This window comes from Neopelma chrysocephalum, unplaced genomic scaffold (assembly GCF_003984885.1).
Source record: "Neopelma chrysocephalum unplaced genomic scaffold, ASM398488v2 Primary Assembly neopelma1_79, whole genome shotgun sequence".
NCBI classification, from domain to species: domain Eukaryota; kingdom Metazoa; phylum Chordata; class Aves; order Passeriformes; family Pipridae; genus Neopelma; species Neopelma chrysocephalum.
In genome coordinates this window covers 1,718,708-1,742,931 of record NW_020897740.1, presented here as the reverse complement: position 1 = coordinate 1,742,931, position 24,224 = coordinate 1,718,708, and positions in this window count along the sequence as shown.

Genomic DNA, 24,224 nt, shown 5'->3' with positions numbered 1-24,224 from the left:
AGCTGTGTCCTACCATGCCCTACCCAGCATTTCTGATGTGTTCTCCTTGGCCTAGAACTATGGCCATTCCTAATTACTGTGGGTTTGTGATAGCAGGTTTTAAATATTAAAACCCCTTCACTCAGCTTGGACTTGAAAAACTGATTGAGAAATGGGAATTTTACAAACCAGTATCTCTGAAAAACCGGCCATATTTATGTATTTAAGTACAGTCTGACAGAAATAGGAAAAAATAAATTAGCCACATACCTATAATCCTTAATCCTTTTTATAATTTGAAGTATTAGGTGAAAAATAAGGTTTGATCCTACCTGTTGTTACATCTTGTTATGATGCCAAGAAATGCTGTTCTGGTTTGGTAGAGTGAAGATGTGTACCTGATATGGCTTTCTGTGGTTAATTTCCCTGTGAGTATTAAAAATGAAAAAAATATAAAAAGCCATCTTAAAAATGTATTGCAGGCTTAGTTTTATTCTTTAAAAGAAATTATTTATTCAATATCCTTTTAGTTCCACTGGATTCAAATCCTACACAATTGACAACTTTGGAGGCTAATTAAGTTGCAGTCAGGGGCTATTTTAACTTGTCTTAATGTCTCTGATTACATGGAACATATTTGTAGAGTAAAGCGTATTTCAGATTTAAAGGGTATAATGAAACAAATAGGTATTATATAGTATTCCTCCTCAAGGTAAACTGGAATGGATAATTTAATTTCCAAGGCGACAAATTATCTTATCATGAGCGAACAGGCAGTTTCTTCCCTGCAATAAACTAAGTAGGTACAGACAGCTCTAACCAGATGAAATCATTATCCATTTTAAAGCGGAAGCATTGAATAGAAGTAATTTTCTCAGCCTTAGTTTCAAAGTAGAAAGTAGCTCTCGTAAACACTGTACACTGTGGTCTTAGGTCTAAGAGCAACAAGTTTAACCCTTTCAGTGAGAAAAGGTAAACAGGACTATATTATAAAGATGATTAAAAAAAAGCATTTATATGTATAACAAAATTAAAAATTCAATGCAAGGCAGAAATAGTCAAAAAAGCAGAGCTAATATATCCATTATGTATTTTGAAAGTTCACAGAGATCAGGGTAAATTGTATGAATTCTAGCAGAAAAGGACAAAACTGATTTTTACACCACTGCAATATGTTACTGGGTTGTGTATTTACATTTGAAGTGTGAAGATGCAATTATGTGTATGCCAATTAACCCTCTTCCTGTGCTTTGCAGGTCATTTTATGTTATTGTGATAATGGGTATGTACATGTGTACACCTAATACAAAAGTTCAGAAGCTGCCCTGCTCTGTTTGCTACTTGGAACAAAAACTGAGACTTTCATAGGTCTGTCAATTTACTTGGGCTGGAATTAAAAAGGAAAATAAGGTTTCTCACATTTTGAAAAAAATGGGAATGTTTTACAGAATTTTAAGTGCCTTTTCTGAGCAAATAGCATGAATTTCATACCCTTTGGAAGTGATTTGGCCCACTTTTTTTTTTTTTTTTGAAGTGATTCCTAGTTAGAAATTTAATTCAGAAAGAAGTCTGGGCAGTGTCTGCCTGAGGAAACTTGAGGTTTCATCCTTATTTTTAAGGAAGAGATCTAAATCTGGAGGCTGATATATCTCCCACTCTTGATATCCAGCCCTACAAGTGGTGTGTTCCTCTCTTGCATAGCAGTATAGCTTCCTCAGGATGGATAAAGACTGACTTTATCCTAGGCTCATCAGTAGGAATGGTATCTTTCTCCATTTGGGGAAACAGAACACAAGGTTAGGATGGTTTAAACAGATTTTTTTCCTCTTCACTTATACAAAAAAAATAATTAGAAATATCTCCTCATCTTCAGAGAAATTTTTTTTTGTTGTTTTTTTTTTTTTGAACATGTTCTCGACTATCTTGCCAATATTAACTCTTTAGGTGTTGAAGTCGTTTTTGTACACTGAGTTCTATGGTCTCTATTAGCTTACTGGTAGACACAAAGAGACTAGAAATTATCAGCATTTCTACCAAGGGCTGTCAGCATTAGGTGCCCAGATTCGTTGTTTTAGACATAAAACTTACCTAAGTGCTTTGTAGATCTGATTTTTCACCCAGCTCAACTTTTTTCCAAGAAAGCTACTTGCTGACAAAAGTGTTGGTTTTTCCCTGCCCCTCTCAAAAAGTAAATGAGAAATCAATGGAACAAGTGTCCTGATTCCCTCCTTGGTTTGCTACTGAGAGACGAGGGATCATCCCCATATTTATGTAAAGTATTAATTCTGAGTAGTATAAACCCCTGAACAAATAGCGCTTATCTCATCTAATCATTTTAAACTAGGTCTTTCTGCTTAAGAATGTGTTTGTTGTTTTTGATGTTATCAAAAGGTATTTTCAGAACACTTGGAATTTTCAGATGCATTTAGTTGTTTATATGTCTGTCACCAATTTGAGTAAAACTGTTGAAAGAAAATAAAAAGTGATGTACTAGAGATTATGGGGTATTTCACTTAATGTGCATAAAGTAGCATAAATAGCATTACTGCAAACAGCAGATATGCATGTTACTATTGCACTCCTGTAATTTTTCTTATAAAAAAAGGGCACTTCATCTAATTTTTTTTCCTGCAATATGTTTTCAGGGTTCAAATAGCATTAAAACAAGAAACACTAACACAGAACCCAGGAATCTGTTCTTTCATAGCCTAACTATAGTGTGTTGATAAACCTTGAGCACTTTGGTCAAGTTGAACGTTACAGGCAATGGAACTGGGGGTGGATCTTTGTCATTTCTTGTCCCATTCTGAATCTGCACTTTCTCTCTGCAAAATTATTTGAAATGATCTGATGTTTATGACTCGTTGAGGAAAACTGTAGGACTGGAGGCTTGAAAAGAAGGAAGTTTCTTAAAAGCAGCATAAGAATAAGAAAACATAAACAATCCCCCCAAAGATTTAAATTTTAAGATGATAGTTCAGTTCAGAGTTCCATACATGAGCACTCCAGGTAACACGTTCAAGCAGTTTGAAATCATAACTTTTATAGCGTACCACCTCTGTGTTGTAGCAACCTCTATAAACCTTTCTGCACTTTGAACTGAGTTGTGAGCAGTTGTTGACTTCATGCTGCCATCTCTGAAAGGTGCTCTGGATTTATATGATTGATGTAGCAATGTTTTTGTGAAAGCACTTTGGGATACCTTGGGCATGAGAGATTTCTCTATAAAGTCTCATTCTGTAGTCTGCCTTTCCTTCTTTCTAACTGAAACCATTTCCCAAAAGAACCAGATCTTGTCATTTCAGGATTAAATATAAAGAAGCAGCTATGTTCAGTAGTCTCATGTAGATAGGCAGACACATTTGCTGAAGGAAGTAAAGAGAAATTGTATTCTTGACAAATTAAATTTGACTTTTGTAGCAAGCTTTCTTTTTGACTGAGGACATCAATGTTTTCTCCCTCCATTTTTTTTTTAATTCAAAATGTAAACAATTTGTTACAAAGCAATTCTGCCATGTGCTCCAAAGACGACTTTTTTTTAATCTAAAAATCCTTACATTAGGGTTAGGCTTTTACTATGATAGGTGAGAAAAATGTGCTACTGCTGGACTATGAAAAGGCGGTGAACATGAACAAAATTACATTGCCACCCACTACTTCTGGAAAAATTCAAGTCCAACAGTATCTTTGCTTAGGGCTCTATTACTTTCCATCCTCAGAACTCTAATTGCATCCTCGATGTGCATGAGGTTTGAAGGGCAGATAGTCTCATAAAGCAGAGAGCTCTTTACAGCCTTTAGTAGCTTTTTTCTGCTACCAAAAATGCATTTCTCTTGTAGGTTCATGATGACACTGTTTCAGAAAGATGACATATTGGTTTTGGATAGTGATTTACATAAAAATGCAAAAAAGGTGCAGTGTAAAGCCAAAATGAGGGTAAGGGTTTTTTCTGTCTTGTGTGCCTCTGAGCAGAAAACTGTGGCATTGATTGATGCAATACTGTGAGCATTCTGCGTAATTCTTTTTTTTATCCCTTTTACTTAAAAAAAAAGAAAAAGTTTATTGGAATCAGCAATATCTGCATGATGCAAAAACGTATTGATGAATTGGCACTGCTAATCAAAGAACTGAATTTTCCTCTACACAAGTGAAACGTCACAGCCCATCTTTTTAGCAATAATAATGTCCTAAAGTTCATGTTAACTGAAATTCTGGTTACACTTTATTCTAATTTGGGCTGGGGGAGACTGTACTTAACTACCAATACAGTAAGAAACACCTTGGAGGTTGCTTTATAGTAGTTTGGACCAACAACAGTAAAGACCAGTACTGATCACTACTGGTGATTATTTTCATGGTAGGTTTTGGTTTAAGTAATTTATAAGCTATCAACATTTAATTGTTTTGGCTGGAAACCAACTTGTTGAAAAATTACAGCAATCACTCAGTCAAACCAGCAAGTTAGGAAATGCAGAGATGCCTTGCAAAAAATACAGTTTGCAGGTGATGGAAGTACACAAGGTCACTTTTGGAAAAAAATTTATGGTGATTGATTGTAAGATAAAAAAAAAATCAAACATCCAAGTAGCTGACTTTTTGAAATGCCTGTTGTTTGAATGTTTGTTTTAAACCCTTTTAAGGGCTGAAAAAGACCATCTTCAAATATATTGTGGATGTATTTTTTATGAGTTGAATAAGCTTATTTTTATTTTGGATGTGATACAAGCTGAGGAGGTAGGGAAAGAAAGGGTTGACCCGAAAAGGACTTTTTTTTTTAACCTTAATAAAGAACAGCAGTCATTTCTGTTAACAATGAACTGTATTTCTGTTATTTGTTTTGCCTTAAAAAGTTGGATTATTTTATTGTTACTGTACTGCCAAGGAAAGCTGGGGAAATTAGATGCCATCCTTTCATCTGTCATAGATTCCCTGGGAAATGCTAAACCAGACACATACACAAAGGCTTTTTCCCTGCCTTCGAGACCTGATTCCTGTGTGGGAGGATGGCTGAGCCTTCACTACTGCAGCCAGTATCCAGGAGAGCTGGATTTATGACCTCTGAATATAAAATGATAACACATGCTACAAGAAATCATTCTAGTTCACTTATTTTGGGCACTGGTAATGATTAGTATTCTTTAATCTCTTTGTCCAGTGGCTCTTTGTTTTTAAAGTGATGATAGTCATTAAAGCTGGTGTCTGAGTAGTTAGATATTGTTCACAATGTGACCACAGAGGGCTCCTGAGCTCTCCAATGCCACATCCAGTACAGAGCCCAGAACTCGGCTTCCTGCCAGGCAGGCTGTCACCAAAATGAGCCACCCCAAGTCGCCCCTGGCTGCACTTCATGTTGTTTACACAGAAACAAACAAACAAATCCCTTCAGGTCACACCAGAATAGGTAAGAAAGCTCCTGAAGCTGGCGGCTGCCTCCTCAAGCTCTCTGAGAAGGCAGATAAATGGTCCAGCTGTTGAAGTCTCCGAAACGTTTGTGTGGGTGTAGGATGCATTGCCCAGTTCCTCTGAAACTGAGGCATTATGCAGACAGTTTTAAAGGATTGTGTTGTATGTTTATGTATTTCCTTCCTCCCACCATTTGCCTTGACCATCTTTTGAGATTTTTTTTTTTAAGACAAACAAACTTCCTATAGGACAGAAATTGCTCCATATCATTAATGAAAGTTTTTGGAAGAAGCACACACATTAATGTCGATGAAGCAGTCAAATGCTACAGAAATCAGGACTTTGTTCTCATTTCTGTAGTAATGCAGGACATCACAAACAGTACTGAACAGAAAACAAGAAAATGGAAGGGCTTCTCCTTATGTGTGCACCACCCATCCTCTGTGCTGAAGGAGAGGGTACCTGTAGGAGAATGCAAGTAAAGCTCGAAACTGAAGTTCATATGCATGTGTTGGTAGAGAGGGGAATATGTTTATGTGTAATTTTAATTGTGATGTTTCCTAACTTGTAGCATGTTGATTTTTTTTCTACAGTGAAAAGTTTGTTTAATGTATTTGTATCTGTAATTGCATTTAGAGTAAAAACTTGCTAATGTGAGTATGAGCGAGGGATTGCTGGGGGAGACAGGTTGTGCTCCTGTAATAGGAATGCAGAGAATCCAATCTGGATAATTATGTGTCCACATAATTTAAGGTTAGTAGTTATCATTTACTCAGTGAAGTTTCAATGAATTTTTAACGAAGGTCGTTGATGCTCAGTTTATCAAGTGGATTAGTTGTGTTCCCACCAAAAGGGTGAAGATCATAAGTAGCTCTAACACTGATTACCAGGACCTCAGGGCTTCATTTGTCTTCCTTACTTGATATGTTTCCTGTGAACAATGCAACTGGAGGCTTCATTTTCAGTGAATTTTTGATATCATACATCTTGGTGGTCTTTATTGATTTATATTATTCCACTGGTGATGTTTCACCAAGAGCAATTGAAAGGTTCTAATTATTTTGCACCAGATTTTCATCATATTCTGCATCCGCGTAATTACCTCAGATTTACTCCTCTGTAATTGAGATCATAATTTGACCCAATATGTTAATGACTTTAAAGTAATATAAAAAATGATGAAACCATTTAATGAATATTTTCAAATAGGGTCATCCACTTACTCAAACACTCAGGCAAAAGAGTGTCTGATTTGTTTGATGTAGGTGATGTAGGGAATGTCCATGGGCAAGAGTCATCGTTAGTATCCCCAACTGCTGTCAGAAAGGATTCTTCATAGAGAGATGATATATGAAAGAGAGGAATAAGCAGGGGTTTGTTGGCAACAATACAATCAAAATTCAAACTGGAATAATAATTTGGCAGCTGGAATTCATTTCAAGTAGAATAAGGCTGCTGGATGCCACCAGTTTACAGCAATGGCAAAAAACAGGCAAGATTGCCCTGGGGGATAAGAGGATGTGAAACACGTACATTGTTCAGATGTGCAGGTGCTGACAATACCTGCTCTCTGTTCCAGGTATTAAAAATGATCCAGTTCTAGTGGGTAATCATAACCATCAGTGACAGCAGTGCAGTTCACATGCATAATTCTGTAACCTGCCTGGTGCAGCAAAAGACAAAGCCCTTTAGACCAGTGATATGTCACTTTATTCCACCTTCGGAGAAGCAAAATAAATTTGAGTTCTGGTCCCTGCACTCTGGATTATTTCCTTTCTTTTTCCACAAACAGTTCAATATGAAAATATAAAACTACTCTGGGAAGGAAGAAAGCAGAATTTCAGAACTTCTCTTTCTATTCAAATAACCCATTGTTGCCTGTAGTTATGTTCTTTTTTGCTCTTCTTTTGCACCAGGAATATTTCACTCAAGGAAGGAGAACCTCTGTTTTTAGCTCAAGTAGACCATTTACTTATTCTATCTCCTACTAAATCGGAAAAAATTAGGTTAGAGTGGTCTTTGGCAGGTGGTACAGGTTACATCTGCTGCCCTTCGAGTAGAACCCAATACATAGACATTTACTAGTTGAGCATGTTTGAGGGACTTTTGTTTCAAGAAAGTTTAACCTAATTACATGTAAAGATACTGCAACTGTGATGTATGTGATTACCTGTTTTATATTGAGCTAACTTTTCACATTCTTGGTAAATAGCACAATAGCAGTGAGTCATATGCAAAATTAAAAGAGGATAACTACTCAGTTTAGAAACCTATGTATTGAAGTATATTTGTTATGGAGTAAGGTTTTGTGTTGGAAATTTGGACTTTAGCTCCAGCCATTAAGTCCTGCTCTCGACGTCACAAGGCACTGCTTCAATTCTGCTGTGTCTTGTCAAGAGTCACAGAGAAAGAAAACCTTTTTTGAACTGAGAACTGAATCTGGTATTTTTATAGCTCCTGATCCAGGCCTTTTCGAAAGATTGTGGATTCTGCTGCCCTTCTGCTCACATGTGCCTCCTGATGCCCTAGAGAAAACAGAATTGTTGTGTTTTCTTCTGCTTATTCACTCTTCATCCCCCCCCTTTTTTTTTTTCCTGATGTTTTGAATTACATTTATGTGAGTTCAGAGGCTGGTAGTTCTCTTCAGTAAACACAATATAGTTTTTCCAGACAAGTTCCTGCTGTTTTTCTAAATTTGCTTCCTTTTGCCCTATGGCCATGCACTCTCTCCTATGGCTCAATAAGAACTGTTATTTTGGATAGCTCAATGAAATTAAATTAGTTGTTTTCTTTCACACAAATATCATTTAGGATCACAGAATCACATTTGTAGCTTATTGTATGGTTCCTAGAAGACTGGATTACAAATCTACAAATCTCAGTAGCTGGATAAGGGAAGTGTTTAGAAGGTGTCCAGCAGTTTTAAATCCTCCAATTTAATTGATTACAAATTATATCGTGTTGGGCAATCTTTGCAAAGATGGGTGCTGAATCTCTGATGTTTTGCTACACCCAGAGGATTATTTCACAAGGCATTCATCAGGGTGATCTATTCTCTGAAACAGGGTTCATCCCTTGGCCTTAACAATTTAACAGAGTCAAAAAGGGAGTCTGAGGTGGATCACTATTATCCTTACTGGACTGTTTCCTTCAGCTTGCTTACATTTCTCATGCCCCTTCTAGTATGCGAGGCTCTGTGATTAAATTGCAGGCTTGAGAGTCTGACAATTTGTGTTGTATTCCCAGTTCTGCCACAAAGTTGACATAGCAGGATGTATGACTTAGCTCATGGTCGTTTCTTCTTATAAATATGTGAACATGACGATGTTTGCAATTGCATACCTAATTTATGCACATAGACATAACAGTGACCATACACATAAATGAGATATTTGCAGATGCAAATAGCTACTTATGCACATAACAGGCCAACAGAAACACACAGTTGTTGCAATTATACTCACAAACTATATGAATGAGTGAACAGGCACGTTATGAAAATCAGACTGCTGGCCAAAAAGATACTATTAATATTCCTATCCATCATGAGGCATGGCTTATTACTATTTGTAATGAGCTTTAAGGTTATTAAATGGGAGATGCTAAAGATCAGCAATTTTTTTATCTGTGCCTGGAGGGTTAATTTATGTCATAGATTCCTCCATTTGGATGATCATGAAAATCTACTAGTTCTTTTGCTGCAGAACTTTGTATCACAGGGCTGGAGTACTTGGGTATGTGTGCACTGTTCTCCCCCAGTCCTCAAAAGGGAAAACAAGAGTGTGGAGATAAAATGCAGTTACTCTTTCACTGTTTTAAAAACCTTCCCTGAGGCATGCCGAGCCCCAGCAGGCAGGATGCACCTGAATGTGGAGGCTATTTGTTTGTTTTATACCTTTGCTGCCATCCTTCAGGTGCTCTGCGAACAGCCTTGTTGGTATGATGGAGTAGCAACAGGGGAGAAAGCGAAGGCAAAAGCACCATATCAGAAAGAGCTCCTTAAAGTCAGTGTTCAGGTAGCTGAAAAATTGAACATCCTGCTTGGAGTTTGTCTTTCAGGAAAGAACCAAAACCAGAGTGCTCTGCCTAGGAAACCACGAGGCACTGCCAAATACTGGGTCTAGCTAATTGCCTGTGGGAAACCTGTGCACCCGAAGAGCCTGTCAGTCCAGCAGATTTAAACCATCTGTGTGCCCAGTTGTGTATTCTAAATAAGTACAATTCATGAGGCAGAACTTCCAGAATATCATTCTTCTCTCAGCCCATGGACTGCTGTGTCCTACTGGAGAGCGAGTGAGAATCGGTTATGGCTCGGTTGTTTCCATCCAGCTCATTTCTCTCTACAGTTGCAATGGAAAGCTAAATATCTTTTTATCAAATGTTCATTCAATAATGTTGAATTACAAGCAAATGTAAAAGCAATTATCCAGGAGAAAATAAGGCAGCTGAAACATAAGTATTTGTTTAATACCATGAATTTTTAATTATGTATTCTCTATTCTCTCTGTTTAGGACTGTATTTCAGGACAAATGACCTTCCACTACACCCTGTATATCTGGCCTGCAAACTGCTCTGACTGGAGGAGGTGGTAAGTTTTTGAGCAGCTCTCTCTATGGAAATAGTGTGGCAGAGGGATGCGTGCTTGGATCTTCTCCTGAGAGAAACTGAGATTCATCCAAGTTGTGACAACCAGAGCAATTTTTTTCCAATTACCATGAGACACATAGAGCTGTAATGATTTCCTTAATTACTAATGCCAACAGTACTTCGTTTTACACTGAATGATTTGGAAACTTCAAGAAGACATGACTTTGGTTTAGATTTGCAAGCTTTGTAGCTGGAACTATGCAAGAGGCAATAGCTTGCTTTTTTCTAAGTTTAGTTCCAGATTAATAAATATAGACTTTCTAAACTAAGAAATAAGTATCTGAAAACTGGAAAATATATTTTGTCCGGTTTTCTTAAACTCTTCTTTAACAGAAAACTAACCTGTAAGCTAGTACAATAATAAGTGTTACACATGTACAAATTCCCCAGGCTATTTATTTGTAGTCCAGAAGTTTACCCTGATGTCGATATTTTTAGTATTTGACTTTTTTTAATTCATTTTTGCAAGATAACTCATACATACTGCATTTGTCATAATATAAATTATCTCAGTTGCATGGAAGTAATTGAAAGGAATATTATAATAGTCTAATGAATCTTAAACTATATCATAAGAACATTTGGAGAGTATTGGGGTTTGTCTTTACTTTGATATTTTTGAGGGTTTTTTCCTTAGTTTTCCACTATGTCTGTGAGTGAACCTCTGCTGTCTGCACTAACTATGTAGATGCAGTCTTATTTTTTTAATATCACATATAGAATGCTGTTTTTGCTGATAAAATGGGGAGAATTATTGGGACCAGGGCACTTGCATCCTCACATTAATTTAAACTCAGGCACTAATAAATGATCCTATAAATAGCATGAGAGGCAAAACTGTTTTAAAAAAAAATCAGTAAAGATGTAGCTGAAGCAAGTAATAGGAATATGGTTCCTCAGTTAATCTCCAGAGAACAGCTCTTTCATTTAAGTTTGGAATATTCAGATGAATTTTAAATTGTGTATAACCATATCTCCACAAAATGCATCCTACTCATCGATGCTAATGGAATCATTTAGAAGTCGGAGAATTTTAGCTTTATCTCATAACTTTATAAACTTAGTTTGACTTGGAGTTTGTGACTCACATGAGAAGTTGTACAGCTACTAAAAATAAATGTGTAATCCTGTGATAGGAAATCTTCAGAAATTTAGGAGATTCAGATAAGCTGTGCAGTGGCTCTCGGCTCATCTGAACTCCAGTGAATCTTGCTGGGCTGGAAAGCTTTATGAAAATCTGAGAAAGTTGGTAAACTGTCTCTGATATTGGAAACATAGAAGATGGAAAGTTTGCAGTCAGTCCTGCCACTAACTTACTGAATGACCTCAGGTAAGTGGTCAGATGCTCAGGTTAAATGTGAGTAAAAATTATTTATCCTTCATTGTCACTTTTTTTCCTTTGCAAACTAATGGAAACCAGTGTTTTCACCAGAGAATTTGCATAAATGTATCCCAAAGTGCTGTCTTGGTGGTAGGACTGAGAAACTCTGTGTGTATTTTATTTGAAAGGTTAGAAATCTCAAACTGGTGTCTACCTTAAGGTTTTACGTAGTAGCTCCTCAGTATTCAGAGGGCCTCTGAGGCTGACTGCCATAGTAGTGGTGCTGAGATCAGCAATAGCAGGTTTAGGAGATTAGGAGAACCACCACTGGGCTATATTTATTTACTTAAGTTTTAGTTGAAATTTAATCAAGAATTGTTCAAAAAACCCCCAACGCACAAACCACAAAACAAAACAAAAAACATAACTGGATTTTGTAAACATCATAGTACAGATTCAATTTAGGATTTAGTCTGAGTTTTATGCCTATGCATGCAAGTCCTTAGGCTACAAGAGCCAGTGTATGTCTCTCTTGGATAAAACAGACTGAAGTGGAAAAGGAAAATATTGTTTTTCTTTGTTTAAAGACTTTTTTTTGTCATGTATGCTTATTGCAATATTTGGTAATGAAGACAGCAAGTAGGTAATTCATACCAAATCATTTCTTTTTGAGAATGATTTAGTTTTAAGGTTTACGTTTTATTAGGAATCAGAGAAACAACTGAGTACAAGCAAGAAATAAACAGCAGGATATGAATCTGGTGGACATTTAATGACAGAAAGGAATCTCATAATTTGTGAATTATGCCTATTTCACAAAAATAATAAATAACCAAGAGTGTGGGTCCTAAAGTCACTAACTATATCCCGTGAAATTCAGAAGCAACCCTCAGTTCTACAGCTCAAGAAAATCTCTTGCACAAATACAAAAGTCTTGTTTATATAATTTCATGAGGTGATGCAATTAAGGTGAAGTGTACTTAGTATAAAGATTACAAATATACTTCTCTGTGTACATGACAGTTTTAAAGGACTGTAACAAGACGGCTAAGCAGCAGACACAGCACCTCTTTGTCTGCATTGCAGCAGTAATTGGCTTAAGAGGCAGACAACGGTAATGAACATTTGTCTGAGCTCCTTGGAAAATGTCTTCAGTCCTGGCAAATGTATTTGCTCCACTATTCATTTTGTAGGTATAAAGCACAGTGCCATTTGCCTACCAAACCATCATCTCTTTAAGCAGATTACGGTTTATTGCTCCAAACACCAGCATCTGAAGGGGAAGGAACATTTCCATGACATCATCCCAGTAGGTAGTGACATTTTGAATGCTTGATGACATTTCCTCTTGTAAATAGACAGGGGAAGTCAGTAGGTGCAGCATTACTTTACCTTTTGTGAAATGTCACTGCGCTGAGGAAAGTGAAAGAACTCCTGTACATTATTTTATTGTTTCTGGGAAACAGAAGGAAATTACACCAAAAGGTTCATAGTATCCTATGTAATTCTTACACTATTTGCCAAGGTTGCTTTAAAGAAATACCAATGAACTTCTAGTGCATGCATTGTTAGTTTTTGTAATAAATAGCTCTCTTACTTAAATTCATGCCTCTTTACACTTCTAATGCTCCTGACTTTAGCTTGTAGAAAGCACATCTTTTACAACCTTACCATCTGTCCTCCAGGATTTACTTAAAAAAAATCCAAAACATTTTGCTTGTAACACCTAAAATTTTCCCTTCTTTATGTCTTTTCTTTACTTTCTAGCATCTGAACTGGTATATTGTTGATCATTAGAATAATGATTCTGATTTTGGTCCCTGCTCCCTTATTACCATTTCGTCTCCCGGCTCTCACTTGCCTTCACTCAGCTTGCACCCTGGTATTCACTAAGAAGAGTAATGTCATTGGGCTCTTGGCCCTAGCAGTTTTTCCTCTCTTGTAGACATCCTGGGACTTTTGTGTTTACAGATCACAAAAAAGAGAATACATTTACTGTGAGTATAGTCATCCACAAGAGAAAATGTGTAGGATAGGCTGTGTTACATTTTTCTCTGGAAAGCTGACCCCTAATAGTTCTGTGAATCCCACAGAAATTTGAATCTGATATAAAAACATTTCAGGAATAGTTTGGTGCGGTATTCTGTGTCTTAAATGCTTCTCCTGAATGCCATCTATCTAACCAATCTGAGCTGCAACCAGCTGGTTTTCAGCCAATGCTCTGTTTCTGCCAACTACTGAGAGCAGTTGGCACCATCTCTGTCTATCTCCTACGAAAAAGCAGCATAGAAAAAGATATAATCAGTATGTTAATAATAATATTTATAGCCCAGGCTCATTTGATGATCATTCCCAGTAGTTTTCCATCAAAGTTGAACTGAACCCATGGACTATTCTGACCTTACAGGACCTCGTGTATTTGGTTATTTAAGAAATATGTAACAAATTTTGTCTTCTAAGATCAGTCTAAAGATTAGCTAGGACAGGGATGAAATATCCTACATTTGCTATATCAACATCCATTTGGAACAGCCAGGCCAGAGGACCCCACCCAGTGGGCTCTGATGGCTCATCCAGCACCCTTTCAGTCTCACTGTTGCTCCCTCAGGGTGTCCCAAACCTCCTTTTTTGCCTTCCTGGGCACCTCATGCTGTTCTACTGCACGAACTTTCTTGTTTTGAACTGTTTCATTGCTGTGATGCTGTTGAGGACCAGCTGTACAGGGCAGCACTGAGATGTTCCTGTGGACATCTCCACACTTCTTAACTCTTGCAGACAGACCCTGTGTCATTGCAAGTAATACTTTGAGTTCATGCTTTTATTCTATATTCAAGGGTCTTCTGCACCCTTCTCCACTGCCTTCCCTCTCTCTGCCTAATCAATCTCTATGCCACCAAGTTTTCTTTTACTAACAGGTTGTCTCTGGAGGTTTATTACTTGTTCTTGACAGACTCTCAGAAAGCTGTCCTACTTCTCATCTTGTCCTGATCCTGTAACACACAGCAAGTGTCAAGTGTGGTGAATTTGGTAGGCAAAGTGCTGTCTTGGTCATCCCATTCTCTACTGACTTCAGCAAATACCTTCCTCTGTACCCAAAGGCTACATCCACATCATTTTTTATTTCTGTTTTCTTGATTACTTTATAAAAGTGGTGGTGCCAGTCCATCTGCCTTAACAAAGCTTGCCATGCAAAAAATAGACCTCTGGGTAATCTGTATGTGTGAGTGGGGAGGATCTTTGGGCAAAACCAAAGCCAGGTCTTTGGCAACTATCTATTCTTACGGTTCTTCCTCCTGGTAATTGCATTTGGATTTCTCAACAGGTAATTTTTTAACACCACTTACAGAAGATACAGGGAAGAAATTTCTGAACTGTAATGTAGTACAGCTTGGGAGCCTCATGATGATTAGCATAATTTATCCTCATCATGTTAGAGTGGCTGTGCCATCAATATTTAAAAGGGCACAAATCATCTTCCAAAGATGTGATTCTGTGAGTAAATTTTGCACGCACTCATTTTGAGGGAGTTGCAAAAATATTCACACGTCCTTCATCACACCTGAGCCAACAGCAGCATGGATTCCTTTTAAAGGAAGCAGGGAGGAAAAAAGCTGCCTCTAAAAAAGGCAGACTAATCTCTTGGAAACTCCTCACTGGAACATTGTAACATTAACTGGCAGCTTCCTCGATCCAGGTAATTTATTCATGAAACTTATGGAGGTTAATCAAAAGTTCATATAATTGTAATAAACAGACTACATAATGGACTAATCATGCAATTCAAGGCATTTTGTAATTTATTTGAAATATCAGATAAAAATAACTAAGAGGTGTGCCAGGAAGCCAGCAAATAATTTGGAAACTGGTGAGCGTGGCATACCTGCTGAACTATGAATAGATAACAGTTTCTAAAAGTATATAGATAAATATAATAAAGTTGAAAGTATTCCACGTGAGCTTTTTTTTTTTCCAAAGACTTTAAAATGATTTTAAAACTCATGTTGCTACCTCTTGTGCCATGTGGTTTCCAGTTTAGCCCTTCAGCAGCAGAGCTCCGTGGATGGTAAGGATGCACTTGAGAATCTAGGACTGCACCCACCTTGCAAACTACACCCAAACAGCTAACTGGGAATGCAAATTAGCTGCACTGGTACCCCAGTGTCTGAACACAAAATGGGCATTCATTTGTATTTGCTTTTTCTTTTCCCATGAAGGATTTGTTAAAGATTAATAAGGACAGAAGCTATGCTATAAAAACATTCAGAGGCACAGGGTTCAGTGTAAGGTCGCTTGTGGTTGATTTTTTTAATGACAAGGCAGAAAGAAAATTATATATTGTATGTTGCAAATACAAAAACACACAAAGCATATATTTTCTCATAAATACTTAGATAAAATAGATATCTATAAATATAAAATATCTATAAAATAGATATGTTTACGTAGCTGTGGATGTGTATTGAGTACTGATGGGTGACTGAACACTAGCACAGGTTACTTGGAGAAGCTGTGGAGTGTCCATCACTGGTGATATTCAAAAGCCATCTGGAGATGGTCCTGCTCTGGGCCACCCTGCTTGAACAAGATGCCCTCCAAACATCCCTCCCAACCTCAACCATGCTGTGATACTCTGAAATTCTCATATATGAGAAAAATATATACTTTAGTGGGAGAAGTACAGTATTTAAAAATGTCTTATCTTTTTTCATTGAGCCAAAAACTTAATTTTAGACGTGGCTTCTCGATAATGATTTAATTTTAAACACCAATTCTTCATTTTGTGTAAAACTTTGTACAGCTGGGTACTGAAAATCAAGACAATAATTAAGTAATGTTCTATTTTGCAGAAGTGAAATGTTTTCTAAAAAATAAGATGTCTGAAATCAAATGGCCAGTTCTAAAAACAAAACCTTAAGCAAATAGTCTCAGCTACAGAGAGGGTAAGGAGATAGAATCCAATTTTCTGAAAAATCATAATTTTCCCAGGATAAAAAGTTGAACAGCCTAATAATGAGATCGTACAAAAAGAAATATTAAACATTTCACAGGAAGGCATTTTTCAGACCTTGTTTGGAAGACTTTCAACTCAACAGTTGCTTTAATTAGTTTAGTCAATTATATTCAGGGGAATCACTTCAAAAGCACAAGAAAAGTTCATGTTATCCCTTGTAAGTGATGAATAACTTCTAGGCTCTCTTCTCTTCTTAGACCCATACAAAAAAGATGAAAAGATTAGCACTTCTCATAGCACCCTTACTTTCCAGGATTGCCTTGAAAGCGGTCAGCAAAGCAGAGTAGATTTTAAAACTGAAGAGGCTATTGTGCAGAAATTAATTGATGGCCTTGTTTTGACTGTGTGATAGCAGCAGAAGTAATGAGTATAGACCTTGCTTCAGCATTTTGCTTTCCAGCACTTGGCAGAAAAGCCAGTGAGCTGGATCCTAGCAGGTAAATTCTTTTTTTGGAAGCAGGCAGGCTTTTTGAAGTAAGTGAGTAAGCTTCTCTCTCAGGAAATGTTTATTTTCTTTCTAATAGGCACTTTTACTTTCAGGCAATCAAATCTTTTTCCGCTCTGTACATAAGCTCCTTCCTTTCAGGCAGGTAAACTTTTTCCCCCCCCTTATTTCCCCCTGGTAAGCAAACATAACCTAAGAGAAAAGGACAGATTAAAGTTGTTTGCCCATAAAACTCTGCCACTTTCCTATACTAGGAATTTGTCTTGTGACCTACTTCCTTAACACCGTTTGCTATTGAGCAAGGACAAAACCCAAATGTCATTTCACGACATAATCCACTGTCAAAATTGGCACTAGCCAGCAGGCCTGCTGGTGGTCACTCACAGATAACAACTGTGGAGCAGGCATAGCAAATGAATTTTTTCCACGGAATATGGTAAGTCAGGGTTGAGGAGTATTGGGAAAGAAGGGTGGGAGAACTTATGCTGCCTCTGTCATGTCTCATATATTCTTGAGACTTTAGTTTCCAGTACTTGTCAATGACTTGTCAAGCTGGCATTCTTCAAAAACATGCCGTTAATTTGTGTCACATAATCATGCTGTATATTTTTACAGTACCAGTAGTGGGTTAGTAAGTATTACCCACTTCTCCATTAACAGTGTTAATAAACAGTACTGGCTTTCAAATGTCATGATCTTAATTGCAATTAAGTTTCTGAGAAGTAACTAATGATTTGGAACCTTCATATTTGAAAGATTGTAATACTTAAGTGTTAAAGTTTGAAATTCTGAAAACATAATTTTTTTTATAGACTAATATCCATCTTTTGACTGAGACCATGGTGTGCAGGATTATTCTTTGTAGAGTCCTAAACACATACGTCCTTTTGTTTATAAAATACATTGTTCAGTAACAGTAAATCAAAATCCCTCTGAGCTCCTTGCAATATCAAAAGCTTTGCAAGCTTGTTTTGCAAGACTTCATTCTAAATCATGCCAGGGTAGTATGGAAAGATGACTGTGTGTTTAGGAACACTGGAAGAAGCCTAGGTTAAGGTAATTCAGTTGACATCCATTGTAAGAGTCTAAAAAATCAGTTTTCAAATTTTATATCACTCAGTAAAATTCTTAATTCAGTAGATTTTTGTATTTTAATAGGAGACAGAAGATAACTTTTTTTTTTTAATTCATCAACATGATTTTCTTTGCATTTGAAGTATTCTTTAGGCTATTTATTAGCATTTGTTCCTGAAAGCTCCTCTTTTTACAGATTATGTAAATGCTTCTGATTTCACAGTATCAACAAGTAGAATCCTATTCCCTGATAGGAGATACGTTCCGTATGTCATCTGCAGGCTTTGATGGATGTCACTTAGTATCATGTCTCCATTTTCACATTCACACAAAAAGAGCACAAAACTTAATTTATTTTATGGCTGTCTTGACTGGCATCTCCTTTGCAGCTCTGCACCTCACCATATTAATATTGCAGCATGCCTGATTTAACATGCAAGGTGTCTGTAGGATTCCTCCCCGTGCTGAGCAGACGGGAGAGGTGCCAGACCTGATGGACATGACTGGGTTTGTGTAGGATGTCATGATTATCATCACTGCAGCTCTACAGAGGACAGCCAGGCAGCTGTGTAAAGGCCCTGTTGGTTTTCAGCAACTTAGAATATTTTCACTGTACCTAGGAGTGCATGGAAGATGTAGTACATCTCCTGAAGAATACCATGCATATTTAATTGAGCTCCTTGCCCAGTGAGTCTAACATGTCATATCGGCTCTTATTCAGTGCCCTTACACAAATCTCAGGTGTTAGTTCTGTTTTTTCCTTAACATTTTTTTCTTGTGAAGTAACTGCCTATTGCTTTTAGTCGTTTGCTGCAATATTTCGTATGGATGTAACAGGTGAAAATAAACAATCCTCTGCCTTTTGCAAGTGTTAGATAATGTCTCGTGTGGGCCTGGTACCTGGAGATAATTATACCCTTCAGTAGATTTACACTGCCCATTTTATTTCTTGTCACATGAAGAATAATTATATGCTACCTACCTGCCTTTTCATACTGTTTTATCAACTATTTCACTTATTTATGTACAATGGAACTATTTGGACCAGTAACTTTTATTTCTTCTGTTTGTCAAAATATTTAACTAGCATACTCCAAGGTAAGTCATCATTAAATAATGGTCAGGGCACTGCTGAGGTTAAGCCTAAATCATTATAGTTGTTTCTCTTGCTGCAAACCCCCCAGATCTCCCTTCTGGCAGTGCAAAAACCTTGACAGCTATGGGCTTAGGTCACACCATTTAGTATCAAGGAACTGTCAGATCTTGTTTTCTTTTTGCTGTTCCCCTCATTAGTTAAAGGAGATTCTTTGCTGCAGCAGGTCTGCATACTGCATCCTAACCCAGTACATCCTCAGGAGTGCGATCCCCGGATGATCCACCATACGGGGTGAAAATATCAGTGCTCTGTCACAGTAAGCCAACTATAACATCTTCCTGCATTCACTTACACAGCCTGGCAGTTTTGTAAGTAGCCCTGTTAAAGCAGCAGCTTTCAAATTCTCTTTTAGACTTGTTTTTGTTGGTAGTGTACCTTGAGGAATTAGGTTTTTTTCCCAATGCAGCACTTCTCTTGATGGATGGCCAGCATGTTGTTTGTGGGTAACTTAAAAGAATCAAAGACCCATACATAATTAACAGATAAATAGAGAGAATGTCAGCTATAGAAAAACATTTCTCTATTGCCTTCTTAATCTATTTGTTAAAAAAATGCCGAATTGAACTACATTGTTGTAGTGTAACTTATGTAGTTGCCAGATATTAAAAACCCTGCACTGAGTTGCTGAAATGTGTCTTCCACAGAGAAGAGTGCGCACATTAACATTTTTTGTGTTTTGTTTTTTTTTTTTAATAAAAGATTGAACAGATTTTTGGGGATTAGGTAGGTAGATAGATTTTACATACAGAAAAATGACTAAATGAGCATTGCGGCACGAAGTCCAACACAGAGATGTTAGAAAATATCAGAAATAAAATCTGCTATTCAAAATACATTTAAGGTGAGTTTAATTGTGTGGGTATGAATGCAACATAGTTTTTCCTCTTGATCCTTGATTCATTTAGAAATAGACTATAGAAAACTGAGTGGACTGTAGAAAACTGAATAAAGTGTACAGCAAAATATATAGCAACTGAATAAAGTGAATATGCAGCTGTCCACTAGTTTGTGTTACTTCATGTTAACATGTTTTTTTTATTAATTTTATCACAGAATAGTATCTGAGATGCCGTAAAATATATGTACTATAGGAAATAATTAACATGTTTTGATCATTTAGTTTTGTCAAAACAGCCATGATCAAAGTAACTTCTAGTTTGGAGGTGGTTTTACATTTTATTAAAGAATCTGGGCATGTATGTTTTAGTTGTTCTTATAGTCACCAAGAATGTATATTAAAGCTAAGTCAGTAGTACATTTAGATTTACAGGTAAACATCCAAATGGAAGTAACATGATCTTCAGAATCTGAGTGCAGGCTGTTCCTATGATACCATCTTAATGTCTTAGATGACTCTGGGCTTATTTTGTGTCATGACCAATAACTCTGTTCCCAGTTGTGGGTCCTGACTTGCCCATTAATGACAGCATTCCTGTCCAGAGGTTAAGCAAGTCTCAAAGTAATTGCTTTTGCAATTACTCTTGGGCTATTCTGAAAGATTGAGCCTGGTTTTCCAAGGAGAAAAATCAAGTAATTTTGAAGCGGGCAGTGGATTCAGGGCTGAATGTGAACAACTACTGAAGCTAGTTAATGACAATGATTTTCATATGATGGTTTTATGAGGATTTAATATTAAAAATAGTCGAAAACTATGTAGATGTATCGGGAAGCAAAACTCCATCATAGTTACAAATGTAACACAGACGACATTTACACTTTTACTGTCATTGAGTAAGGTGACACATATTTTACAAAATCAGTTGCATTTTCCTGCTGAGCTACTTATGTATCCATGGATCATTTAGCCTGCTTACTGCAGATGGACAAAAACTGTCCTGTATTTTCAACAGGTTGTCTTAAACATCACGGTAACCTTATCTGGATATAAGGAGGCGATGACGACCCAAATGTAGAAATTGTCTGTCTCACCCTTTCTGTGTCAAGAGGCTTTTGACAGGAACATAATATTTCCTTCAAAATCGGTTTGTTCCTTTGACTTTTTTTTCAAATATTCCATTTATTTGATTCTCCTTCTTCCAAACAGTCTTCAGCCCCGCAGACTGATTAGATCCTAATTCTTTTGGCATGCTGTCAACTCGTCCTAGTCAGAATAACTATTAGGCCTTTGCTTTTGCTACTCCTCTGCAATTTTGTTTCCCTTTCTGTGCTTCATGTCTTTTCTTTGTGATTTTCACCTATTTTGCCTGAAGCTGTCTTCTGACAATATGCTACCACCTCTCTCTGTGAATTTGTTCTTTTCCTGCCCAAGTAATTTATTTATGTGTTAGCATCCTCTTCACCATTATCCAGACTGTTTGACTTTCTGTGTGTTGCTTTTCAGGGTGCCTCCAGTCCCTAGTATGTTATTAACAATTTGAAACAGGAGGGCTTTTGTAGCTTTTAATGCAACAACTTAATCATGCTGATGATGTGTTTTTAAATGACTGAAACTCCTCCTGTGCACACACTGAGAGAACACCTTGCATGAGCCCATAATAGCTGTGGAAAAGAACATAGACTTCAGTTAGATTTAGTTTTTTTTCCCTTGCCAGTTAAGTGACATATTTAGATTACATGCCAAAATGAATAAAAATAAGTCTTTAGAATATTGTGTTCTATTCCTATATTTTCTTAATGTGTATTGGGACACACACACACACACATACAAAGGAAAAATCAGGAAAAAAACCATAAGACATTCTGTTCAAATGAAACAACTCTTCAAAGCCTCAGACTTGAATGTGACAGAAATTTCATCCCGTGGTTTGTTCCTAAACTCCAGAAATAAATGGAGAATCATATACAATTCAGGATAGGGTTTCTGTTCCTTTTCATTAGTTCTTTTGTAGGAAGAAACGGTGATGAAGGCAGACAGTAGAAATTCAATGGCAGAAAGATCAAAACAACCCTATATCTTTATTCTACCTGCACCTCACAGAAAGCTGAAATGCCAACGTAATGTGTTGATGGCATGCTAATTATGATTTCCTAAAAAACTGGTGGACACTGAATTTCTTAGACTTTTTGTAACCATAAATGCAATTAGCTGTCATCTGTGGTTTGGTTTTTGGTTTGTGTCACTTTTGTTTAAAAAAAAAAAAAATCTTGAGGGAGAGTCTGATTTCACGTGTGTTGTCTTTCTAGTGAAAACCATCTAAGTACCCACACATGGGATCATCAGTTTGAACAGTATTGGTAAGTTTTGTATGGGCTTTTTCCAGCTTACCTATAAAGTGATTCCTCTGGGCCAGATACTCTTTTTCCAATCTTGGTAAGGAAAATGAACAAAAAGTAATTTTATCTTTCTGTATTTTGTTTTCCTCTGTGAAATAGATCTGGAAAGACAGGGAAGGCTTGACCCTGAAGGCAAGTGCTGGCACAAGGCTGTAGATCATGAGACCAATCTCCTCAGAAGGCAACCACCTGGAGAAGGCAAGAAATGTTTCCTGCAGCTTTTTTGTATGAATCCAGTGTGAAAATTTTTCTGATGTATTGATTTTACTGATCAGGTTTTGAAAGATTATGTTCATGACTGTTGTATAAAAGGATTAGGGCAACATTTATCTCTCTCAGTCTCCCTTTGGGGGATCTCTGTAGCTATCTGAACAGGAGGAGCAGCAGCTGAGTGCCCAGACTTTCATCTTGGAATCTCCAGGGAGTCTTGACCATTTGTCTTGAATATAGACTTCACTAAAATCAGCTTTGTCACCTCCAAGCTGGGCCCTAATGTACTTTCTGCAGAGCTTATTGCACGGTGAACGTTAAATTGGAACTCTATAAACTTAATTTGCTTCCAGTGCTTCATTTGCTTCCAAGTGTAATTCTTGATATTGATTTTAACTTATACTTAACTTTTATGGTGGTAGTCATGTGTACTTAAGAGGCTGCTACTTCTTCTCTGCTACGAAACCTGACCTGAGTAGTAGATTTTAGCCACTGGAGACAGGAAGATTCCTTTCTCTGGAAGACATGTAAAGTCTTAACCTATTAAAAACCATATTTAAAAGATCCCAAGACATTCTGTGTAGCCTGCCTTCTGATGTTTAGGTACTGAAACTGGAAGACACCTGTAGAATGGCAGCAATTACTGATCTGATGTAACATTTCTTTATTTATTACACTTTCAAACTTAGATTTTATTATTAAAAAGTGTATTCTAATGTTTTCCATGGAGACACATGTATTTTGCAACACACAGGAGACATCAGGTAAAATCCAGCACTTCCCTATTCATGCGCAGTCATTGCTCCTCCTGATGACAGTGTTAAGAGAAAAATTATAATGACTCCTTAATGACTGTCATCCATGGGCTTTAACTTTTCTAGAATATTTTGGAAGTTTCTTAATCTTGCAAATGCTTGGACTTTGGTTTTCCTCCTAATTTTTTTTCCCAAAATTTAATGTTAATGTTATGTATATTTTAATTTTTATAAGATCTTTTAAAGTTACTCTGTACATAGCTGACTCCACTCAATGACTATTTGTGTAACCATCTTTCTTTGAACTAAAATTTAACTTTCTATTTTTAGTCTGCAGACCACTGTGTCACCTTTAGGTACCATCTGGTGTTGAGCTTTAGCTCCAGCAGAAGAGCACAGTGTATAAGGGGCCCAGATTCCCTTTGACTTTCTGGAACACAAGAAAGGAATTAGTAACCCTTGAGTCAGGTAGAATGCATGGATGTAGCAGATACATGGTATCCTCATGTGCACAGAGTAAGAATAGTCATTCTTCATTCAGTCCCATGTACATGCTACCAGCAAGAAATTCTGGGTTTTATTTAGAACTTTCCTATGGTTTTCTGAGACCTATGATTCCCACAAGAACAGTCAGATCTGCAAATTTCCCAGCAGTTGAATTTTTAAATGATGTATGCACTTCAGATGAAGTTAGTGCCAACTGGTTAATGTTTTACATTTTTTCCATTAATTTTCATCGTGAATAGTGTTAGACCTATTGTCATCTAACACAGTTTGACTTCAAATGTCATAAAGAACCTGAACAGAGAAAGAGACTGAGATACAGTTGTGATTTATGACTTAAAGATGAATAAATAAATCACTGGTGAGATTTTCGTGACAAAATAAGTGAAAACTCTTTCCACTACCGAAAGCAGATATTGAATAAACGTGGGTAAATACAGAAATTATGGTAATGTATGGTAAATATTATAATCTCCCAGTTTGA